The sequence below is a fragment of the Corythoichthys intestinalis genome, chromosome 10, assembly GCF_030265065.1.
Source record: "Corythoichthys intestinalis isolate RoL2023-P3 chromosome 10, ASM3026506v1, whole genome shotgun sequence".
Taxonomy (NCBI): Eukaryota; Metazoa; Chordata; class Actinopteri; order Syngnathiformes; family Syngnathidae; genus Corythoichthys; species Corythoichthys intestinalis.
In genome coordinates, this window is record NC_080404.1 from 7,065,356 (window position 1) to 7,076,280 (window position 10,925).

The following is a 10,925-nucleotide window of genomic DNA, read 5'->3' on the forward strand; positions in this document are numbered from 1 at the left end:
TACAGTGGTGTGAAAAAGTATCTGAACCTTTTGGAATTTCTTACATTTCTGCTTAAAATCACCATCAAATGTGATCTGATCGTTGTCAAAATCACACAGATAAAAAAACAGCGTCTGCTTTAACTAAAACCACCCAAAAATTGATAGGTTTTCATATTTTTATGAGGATAGCATGCAAACAATGACATAAGGAGGAAAATAAGTAAGTGAACCCTCTACCTAAGGAGACCTAAAGAGCAATTGAAACCAATTTTTACCAAACAATTTAAGTCAGGTGTGCCCAATCACTGATGAGTGGTTTAAAGCTGCCCTGCCCACTTTTAAACACACACTTGGTAAGAATTGTCTTGACGAGAAGCATTGTCTTGATGTGCATCTTGCTAGGTCAAAAGAGCTGTCTGAAGACCTGCGATCAAGGATTATTGATCTGTATGAAGCTGGGAAAGGATACAAAACCCTCTCTACAAGTCTGGATGTTCATCAATTGACAGCCAGAGAAGTTGTCAACAAATGGAGAGTTTTGCACCGTTGCTTCTCTCCCAAGGAGTGGCCGTCCACCAAAGATGATGCCAAGAGTTCAGCACAGAATACTCAGAGAGGTAAAAAAGAACCCTAGAGCGTCTGATAAAGACTTACAGAAATCACTGGCACAGTCCAATATCTCTGTGCACACATCAACTATATGTAAAACTATGGTCAAGAATGGTCTTCATGGGAGGACTCCACGGAGGAAGCCACTGCTGTCTAAAATAAAACATTGTTGCTCGTTTAATGTTCGCAAAAAGGCACTTGAACACTCCACAGATGTTTTGGAAAAATATTTTGTGGACTGATGAAACCGAAGTTGAATTGTTTGAGAGTAACACACAACGTCATGTGTGGAGTAAAAATGCAACAGCTCACCAACACCAACACCTCATCCCCACCGTGAATCATGGTGGAGGGAGCGTCATGATTTGGGGCTGTTCGCTGACTCAGGGCCTGGGTAACTTGCAATCATTAATGGAAGAATGAATTCAGAAGTTTATCAGGATGTTTTGCAGGAAAACCTGAGGCCGTCTGACAGACATTTGAAGCTAAAAAAAAAAAAAAAAAGGATGGATGCTGCAACAAGACAATGATTCAAAACACAAAAGTAAATCAACTTCAGAATGGTTTCAGAAGAACAAAATACACATTCTGGAGTGGCCAAGTCAAAGTCCAGAATTGAACCCCATTGAGATGCTGTGGCATGACCTAAAGACAGCGATTCATGCCAGACATCCCAGGAATCTGACTGAACTACAGCAGTTTTGTCGAGAAGAATGGGCGTGGCAGACTGATTTGCAGCTACAGAAAGCATCTGGTTGGAGTTATTGCTGGCAAAGGGGGAGGGACACAAAATATTAAATGTAATGGTTCATTTACTTATTTTTTCCCCCTTCTGTCATTGTTTGCATGCTATCCTCATTAAAATATGAAAACCTATAAATGTTTGGGTGGTTTTAGTTAAAGCAGACACTGTTTTTCATCAGTGTGATTCTGACAAAGATCCGCTCACATTTGATGGTGATTTTAAGCAGAAATGTGAGAAATTCCAAAAGGTTCTGATACTTTTTTATACAACTGTACATCTGAGGCATCCTAAACTACCAAAAGACTCGAACCAAAGTACTCTCATGAAATTCTGATGTGTGATTTATTTTCACAGATTTTTTTTTCATGTCCGTACATGTTCATGTCAGTGTCCCTCCGAAGTGGACCCATTCTTGGGACTTGCACTTTGAAGCCACCGCGTTGCATTACGGCACATAATGCAAACAATGATCCAAATGATGGACGGGTAGCTTGACTTCGTTGTTCCTTGCGGAGCCTAGCCTGACCGCAGTAGTTTTGCAGGTTAGCAAATTCACACAGTTTAATGTTATGCCAACGCTGATGCAGGTCAGACTTCTAGTAGCAAAATTAGTGGTGTTTCCCCCACCTCCACAACATTGACGTCTTTTTACATTACTTATAGTGTCTTATGCTGCCCGAAACAGACTTGTAATATCCCTCCTCTTCAAAGGAGGTGGAGGATGCGGCTTCTTCTCTTTCTGTCGGCAGGGTTGTGTGAGAGTGTGCGCCTGCGTCTGTTTGACGGGAGGAGGGCGGGGGGGGGGGGGGGGGTCAAGTCATCAGCCAATCAAACGTACTTTTGAGGGGCAAAAATGGACCAGCACATTCAGAAAGTAAAAAGGGATAAATGTAAGTCTGAACATAATGAATAGAGTTCACTCAACAATGGCAGGGTCTTTCCTATCTTTACAACATGTGGGAAGACAATCTAAATTACACATATAACTGAGCTCATTATATAATGCAAATAAGGTTGCTTAAAATTTGGTGGGGACAATTTGAGCACCCTGAAAAGTGGGTAATGTTGTGTCTCTACCGTCCCTATGCTAACCTATGCCCTTGAACAAACAGCAAAGGTTGATTTAATGTACATTAAAGCCAATGGGAAACACAGTTGGGAGGCAGCATATGCGTGCAGGGAGATCATGATTAATATCAAAATAAAATGACATAAAATTATTTTTATAAATATATACAGTACAGGGCAAACGTTTGGAGACACCATCTCATTTGTGCGTTTTCTATATTTTCGTGACTACAGTGTTGGGCAAAAGTATTGGCACCCCTGCAATTCTGTCAGATAATGCTCACAGAAAATGATTGCAATTTCAAATGCTTTGGTAGTAACATCTTCATTTATTTTGCTTGCAATGAAAAAACAAAGAAAGAAAGAAAGAAAGAAAGAAAGAAAGAAAGAAAGAAAGAAAGAAAGAAAGAAAGAAAGAAAGAAAGAAAGAAAGAAAGAAAGAAAGAAAGAAAGAAAGAAAGAAAGAAAGAAAAAGAAAAATTGAATCATTATCATCTTACACAGAACTCCAAAAATGGGCCAGACAAAAGTATTGGCACCATCAGCCTAATACTTGATAGCACAACCATCAATGAGTTTCTTACAATGCTCTGCTGGAATTTTAGACCATTTTTCTCCGGCCAGCTTCTCCGCATCTCTGAGATTTGAAGGGTGCCTTCTCCAAACTGCCATTTTTAGATCTCTCCACAGGTGTTCCATGGAATACAGGTCTGGACTCATTGCTGGCCACTTTAGAAGTCTCCAGTGCGTTCTCTCAAACCATTTTTTAGTGTGTTTTGGGTCATTGTTCTGCTGGAAGACCCATGACCTCTGAGTGAGCGCAGCTTTCTCACACGGGGCCCTACATTGTGCCACAAAATTTGTTGGTAGTCTTCAGACGACCATGCACACGGTCACCGAATGAGAAATAGCGAGTGATAGTTGAATTGAGCGAGTGACTTTGTAACTGAAATGCTTCCAAACGCTAGTTTTTAATCGTAAATCTCTCACTCAGTAACTTCCGCCAACACAATCCTCACCTACTGTGTTCCTTTCAGTGTCCGGGCAGCAGGCGTGTCTTTTACTTTCGTTCTGCAAGTAGCAGCAGTGTTCCTGTCATGAAATTATCATGGAAAATAATAACTTTTGAACATTTATGAATCATAATCGAAATATCACGTGTCAAATCTCAATGAATCAAATAATCGATATTTTGGCACGCCGCTAATATATATACTGTATGTACTAGTATTTGCATCAGAGTACGAATTTTGGTTCTAGATTTACTGTTTGGAGTCAGCTTGTTCTCTGTTTTTAAATAGTTTTGATTTATGAATTTGAATAGTTTACTATGGTACCTGTGACCAAACGACACGTTACACATCATAAACCAATTGATGTCTATAGTTGTAAAAGAGACACATTTTCAGATCAAAGCAGCCTCAATGCTTTTTTTAAATGACGTCAAGGGGTAAACAGTTCATGCATTCAACAAATCAAAGCGTATATAATTCAGGTATGTGTAACATATGTGTATATGTGTATTTGTGCACACAATAGAAAAAATATGACAGTATGTTTTCAGACCAGCAGACAGCTTTATTAAGTTCAGGTCTGCAGCTGTCGATTATTTAGGTAATCGGTTAATCTATCAATTAATTATTTTAAAATTATCGGATTACGAACATTTAATGCGTTGCAGTTCTCAAATACACCTGCCCCTGGACACATCGTCACTCACCAGTGATGTAACCTGGGATCATGGGGCGTTTCGGGTCTTGCAACGATCAGACACCCTCCCCAGGCGACCCAGCCAGGGATGATCAGGCCCCAGCTTGTGTCCAGGTAGCGCTACCCAACTCTCCACGACTCTCCCCTCCTGATCCACAGCCACCTTGATGCCACCTCTGCTGCATCAGTGGCCAACTTAATGGCCTCTCGCTGGCTAGCCCTTGTGATGCCCAACATCTTGTAGGCCCTGCAGAGGGAATAACCCAAAAAACCTCGGCATATTACCTCGATGGGCTGGCATCGTGCCCGCCAACCATTGCTCTGACTCTCTTCCACCAACTCGGAGTACTTCGCCACCTTTCGCTCGTGCGCCTCCTCCATCTGGTCTTCCCATGGCACTGTTAGCGTCAAGAGGACTATCTGCTTGAAGGCTGCTGTTGTGAGAACTATGTCTATCCTTGCTGTTGTCTTGGCGACCACCTCTGGGAACTTCAGCTGTCTCCCCAGATCAGCTCTTAGCTCCCAATCGCGCGCTTTTGCTAAAAGGCTTCTCCCCAGCCCTGACAAAATTGATGGTGTTTCTTACAGGCCAGAGAGTCTTGCTGTGACTGATCCCACTGCAGACAACCTTTACTATGGCTTTCAAGACCTGGTCTTGGTGCCATCGGTAGCGCCCTTCTCCCAGGACTCTCTCGCAGAGTACGTTTTAGGATATGTAAAACAAATAAACAAGTGTGTATGCTTGCAATAACATTTATTATGGCTTGCTAACATTAAACTTTCAAAAGAGCATTAAAGCCGAGTATAACATAAAACATAAAATTCATGAGTTTCTTTAAACTATGCAGAATTGCACTTTCATTTCACAAGAGCAATAAATGCATTTCAAGGTAGATTAAAATACCTGAGTTTGGCCTCAACGATATTAAAAAAAACAAACAAAAAACAAAAAAAACCCAAAAGAACAACTGGCTAACTTGCAGAGCAAATGTCCACTAGCTTAACAGGGAGCAGCCGGATTCAGCCATGTTAGACGAGTTACGGCACGGTTACTGTTGCCACGAGAGGGCAGTGTATCCACCCAAATTCAATAAAACTAAATGTAACACAAAACAAACAATTACAAAGTCACTCTAATAGCGTACCGCACGAATGCTATTTTTAGACTGTGACGTCGCCATAGTAGCGCTGAAGTGAGTTGTTATAGACATGCCCTCACATACAATCCATGTTATTTCTGCTTGTTTTCTCCAGTAATCTTTCGAAAAAGAACATGCCGATCAAACGCTGCTGCTATGGAACTTGTAGAACCGACTCTAGACATTACGACATAAGAAGGATGTTTTCTTCATACGTTTCCCGAAACCAAAAACTCGAAGAAAAAATGGATCAACTTGTGCAGACATCCAAAAACCAGTTTAACGCCAGCAAGGTGAAGCCATTCACATTTCATATGCAGTAAACATTTTGTTGGGGGCCATGGTCCTACAGACAACGAAGAGGTAAGCCATTTTGATATTATTACTTATTTTTATGCGTGGCGTTTTGCCATGCTGCTTCTGTCCTGACCTGAAAAAAATTAAAATGGTATCTGACTGCCACTGTCACCCTTAAAAAAACAACTTTAGTAAGTGGGAAGTATAAATAAATTATAGAGTTAAGATTTGTTATTATTGGAAAATTTTAAACCGTCTAAGCCAGGGATGTCCAAACTTTTTGCAAAGAGGGCCAGGATTGGTGTGGTAAAAATATCTGGGGCCGACCTTGGCTGACGTCCTTTACGCAGAACAATATGTTTAAGCAAATTTTAGCAAGCCATTCTGTGTCACATTTGCTTTATTATTTTTTTTAATAAATTCAACAATCTCGCAACTAGCGTTCTCTTTCGACTCTGGGGCTCTTGCGAAATACTGCTGCTGTGAAATTAAACTAGCTTCAAAAGTTGCTTCAATTTCTCATTGCGTATCTTCCCTGTAATCTTGTCGTACATGTCAGCGTGTCTTTTTTGGTAGTATCACCTCACATTGAATTCTTTAAAAACAGCGACTGTCTCTTTGCAAATGAGGCAGACACAGTTGTTGCGTATTTTATTGAAGAAATAGTCCAATTTCCACCTATCCTTGAAGCGTCAGCCGTCGCAGTCAACGTTTTTTTTGTTGTTGATTGTCGCCATTTTAGAAAATTGGAAGTCAAGGATCACACGGGGTAATGTTGCTTAGCGTGCTGCTGCCTTTTAGTGGGTAAATGAGGAGCAGCATTTAGTGTGCAAGCTACTTCATATGCTGGTAGCAGTACTGCTTACCAATTTATTAAGTCTGTGTGCGGGCCAGACGTTATTGATCTTATGACAGAGGCTGGGGGCCGGATGAAATTTGACCACGGGCCGCATTTGGCCCCCGGGCCGCACTTTGGACATGTCTGGTCTAAGCTGTCACTGAGTAGCTTTTGCGATCGCTACACAAAAATGGCAATGTAAATTGCCCACAGGAATGGTCAGAGAGGTAAGACAAGCAGAGGATATAATATATAAGAAGACAGAAAAATTGGTGGTAAAGGATAGATTGTTGAAACAGGAGAACGTCATTGTCAGAGGCGTAAGGCAATGCACAAAAGAAAAAGGTGTCGATAAAAAAAGCTAACTCTGGATCAGGTCGGCACTTTTTCCCGTGTTTTTCAGCCTTCAACACTCAAGCCATCTCTTTAACTGAACATTTGTATGTTCTCCCACATCTTTACCAGTAAATTTGGCACCAGGGACATCATTTTCAGACAGAATTGGTAGGTTTAGCTCAATAAACATCTCGTTCGTACATTATTTCCATGCATTTACTATTAAAGGGGAACTTTGAAGTAAGGTTGGCCAACCATGTTTTTGAATAATATCAATGGCTAAACAATTATAAGCATATTTTCATTATTTTTTTTAACGCAACCCTTCCAGATTCTTTGTTTAACCCATAGCAACGCCCTTGACAACGAAAATGCTTTTCTTCGGCAATCTTCGGAAATTACGTCACACCTAGACGTGCGAGGGAAGTCCACCATAGAACAGTATTGTTTGTTGCATTGCTTCTCGGTAAGATGCCACAGCGGTGTGTGGCGATGTTTTGTTCTCGCTCAAACGAAAAGTTGGCCAAAGGATAGCAGGGCACGTAAATGGACATCTTTCGTTCGCACGAAGCGAATGAATTTCACGCCATCATCGAGTAGTGTTCTCTGCTGCAAACACTTCGAAGATGCCTGCTTCCTTAACCGGTCTGCTTATGATCAAGGATTTGCCAAAAAGTAAGTGTGATTTTTGGATAGATGACTGATGACTTTGTCAAAGCATAGCTGCCTACTGTTGTGGAATTGAACAGTATAAGCTATGAGAGCCGCTGACAGGTGACAGCTGAAAAATAGCGTGTTGGTTTAGCGTAGCCATTGAGTCAATCTCGCAGCGAATCAGCGAGCGCGCAGGTCACGCAGTGAATCATGGGAAATGTAGTCTCGGGACAACACTGAAGTGGTGCTTTGTAATCTGTTCGCTTGTGTGAAAAAACTACATTTCCTCACGCCATTAGACGCCAATTCCTGCCGAGCTGTGTTCTAACTTTTCCATAAGAACTGCTCCATGTGTTAATAAAGAGACAAGGTTGTCAGCGCGTTGTGTGTTCGATACATTTGTAAACAAAAAGCTCATAACGAGACACTATGCACAATCTGTTTAAGAGACGCTGGAGTGGGAGGCGAGGAGGAGATCGGCGAGAAGCAAAACTTCGCGGTCGAATGTGGCGGCAGTCCGCTATTATTTTGTTTTCTTATTGTTGCCACAATAAAGTGGAGAAAGCCATCGAAGACTCATCTCCTTCTTTCCCCCCAACGTTTTTATATTATTATTTTATATGCACGAGAGCTGCCGGATCTGCCAAAATGAACATGAAGTCTGATTATTATTTTTTTTAACAATGTCATCAGATAGACAAAAACATAACATTATGTGCAAATGCCTGCATCTTCAAATCATAAAAATAATAACAGCCTATATCTTACCAATGTTGTAATCTCGATGGGTCTTGTATCCATTCCATGTCAGGTAGTCTAGGTACATTGTTTGCATTCTGATTAGCGTCTGGCTAATACATGTTAGATCCAACATAAAATTCCAAGGTCCTCTTCTTCCTCCAACTCTTCAAAAACTTGGATCTCCTCCCTTGCGCTCTGTCTATCGCTTATATCGCTGTTTGAATCATTGTTTGAAGGGCTTTGTTTGGCGGCCGTATGTGTGGCGGCCGTATGTATGGAGCTGCCAACGCTGTTCCCGGTGTGACGTATCACTTCCGGGTTCGTCCCCTTTCGGCTCGAACTTCGGAAACGCGATTATTTTGTCAAATATACAACATATAAATTATTTTTTCATGCTTTATTTGGTGGACAATGTTTAATTACTTTACTTTTGACCCTATTTGGCATGTGAAGAAATTAGTTCACACTACAGCTTTAAGGACAAACGGAAGGTTGACCCGGCAAGCAACAATTGCTAACGTCATGAATATTAATGAGCAAAAGTGACGTGTTGCTTGCGCTACGCCATTAAACGAATCTTCGAAGCAGCAAATTTTGTTTTGAAGCGACCTTAATCCTTGCAGCACTATTAACTAATTAAATTAAATGTATTTATTTGGAATTTCGTTGTGTTATATGCTAACACGTTAACGTATGGTTGGATAAGGTACTGAAAATCAGTCATTAAAAAATTATTATTCATCTATAAATCTGATCTGGTTTGTGGCGCTAAGAACAACATATTGAAGACGTCAGCTATGGAAATGTTGAGTTGCGTTTACAAAGACATTACACAACTCCAGCAGCAGCATCATTGCTTAATACATGAGTGACATTGAAACAAAAATGGATCAGGTCATATATAAGACATACTATAACATAGAGTAATGTGAGACCGATTAAACAGGTGAAAAGATGATGAAATACAAAACATTTCCTCATATCTACTAACAAGACCAGTCTTGATACATATTTCCAAACAAAAGGCGTCAACAGGTTACCATTACTTCACTGCATTTCCTGGATGTCTATTTTGCATTTTCCAGGATGTAGCCAGAGTGTGTCACATCTTGTGGCTTTTAAACAAACCACACCCCTTTTTTTTTCTCTTTGTTTCCCCTTTTTTTCCATAGAAGGCGCACATGACAAGAGCAGAGGCATTTTTCTCGGAGTCTTACAGAGACCCCACAGAGACCGACCACTGACGTACCGTGACGCCCGAATCTACTTTCAACTTACCTCCTCAGGCAGTCTGGATAAGTTGCAATTGACATTTCGTGTTGGACTTCAGAAACAAGCCTGGCTTTCATGCTGCTGTTTGAACACGGGGGAAATCACTTGCAAAGGTCACTGAGCCCATTTCCTTTTCTTTGCTCCCGGTGCGTCTAAATAGACTTGGAACAGCCCCCTTTCAACAGTTCCTCACTTACTGGAACATATCTATTGAGTGAGGAAGTACGGTAAAAAATAAAGTTGACTCTGGGATGACACAGTAGCCTACATTTGTTTTTAACACAATTTAATAATGCAGTTGTAGAGGTGAGCCTATATGTCAGTCAAGTTTAAATTCAATCATTGGTTGTTTCAACTTGAAAAAATACATATTTTCATCTTCACAGAGAAACCTACCTACAAAAAAAAAAAAAAGAATGAAAGTGAGAATTCTGCCTAATGCCATCAATACACGTCAGAAAGTTGCCATAATTCAAAATTCCATTGGCAGGTAAGGTTCCTATCTTAGCCATATATGAGTCTCCATGAGAAGCGGCATAAAAAAATTCAAAGTCATTCTCTAATAAAATCCCGATTATTTTTTTATCCAGGTAAAACAAAACTTAAAATGGCTATAAAATTCTCAGATTTTACACTAGATGCACAAAAATCACCAAATGCAGAGATAATAACCTATATTTTCAGGATCAATAGCAATATTTAACATATCATATAAGTTTTTGCCCAAAATACCAACTTATTTTTCTTTTACTTACTGCATGTTTTCAACAGCTAATAAATCACTCAATTTTCACATCAGAAACTTAATACTTGAGGAAAACATGCAGAATCAATTAGAATATATAAACAGATTACTAATAAATTCTATGTACAGTCAACTTTTTATAGAATAGAATAGCCCTTTATTGTCATTATACAGTTGTACAATGAAATTGTGGAGCATTTCCCTTTGCAGCGCATTATAAGTTAAAATCTCAAAAGCGATTTGCAAGTATAAAATCTGAATAAACAAACATAAAATGCGTATGAGACAGCCCTTTGTTCAGGCAGTGCAAATAATCGACGTGAAGTAGCAGCAGTTTGACAGTTAAGGCTTTGAATATTGCAGGTGAGTAAGTATTGCACATAGAATATAGCATATAAATGAATATTAGACTATGCCTTGGAGCATTTCCCTTTGCAGTGCATGATAAGTTAAAATCTCAAAACTGACTTGCAAGTATATAACCTAAATAAACAAATATAAAACGCGTATGAGATAGCCCTATGTTTAGGCACTGCAAATAATCGGAGTTATTTATATTTATGAATACTTTATGAATAAATATATTTATAAATTATTTATAGATATGGACGTAAAACGGTCTCGATTCTTGGTTAAAAGCATAAGAAATTGTGCAGGTAGTATTTATGTTACGTAAACGTGGCAAATGTGCGGCTCGTCTAAGTTTATTGTGGCGCCGCCTTACCACATTTCCACAACAGAGTGTTTTACGTTGAAATTCTTGTGAATAAATGCTTAAATCACTGAATT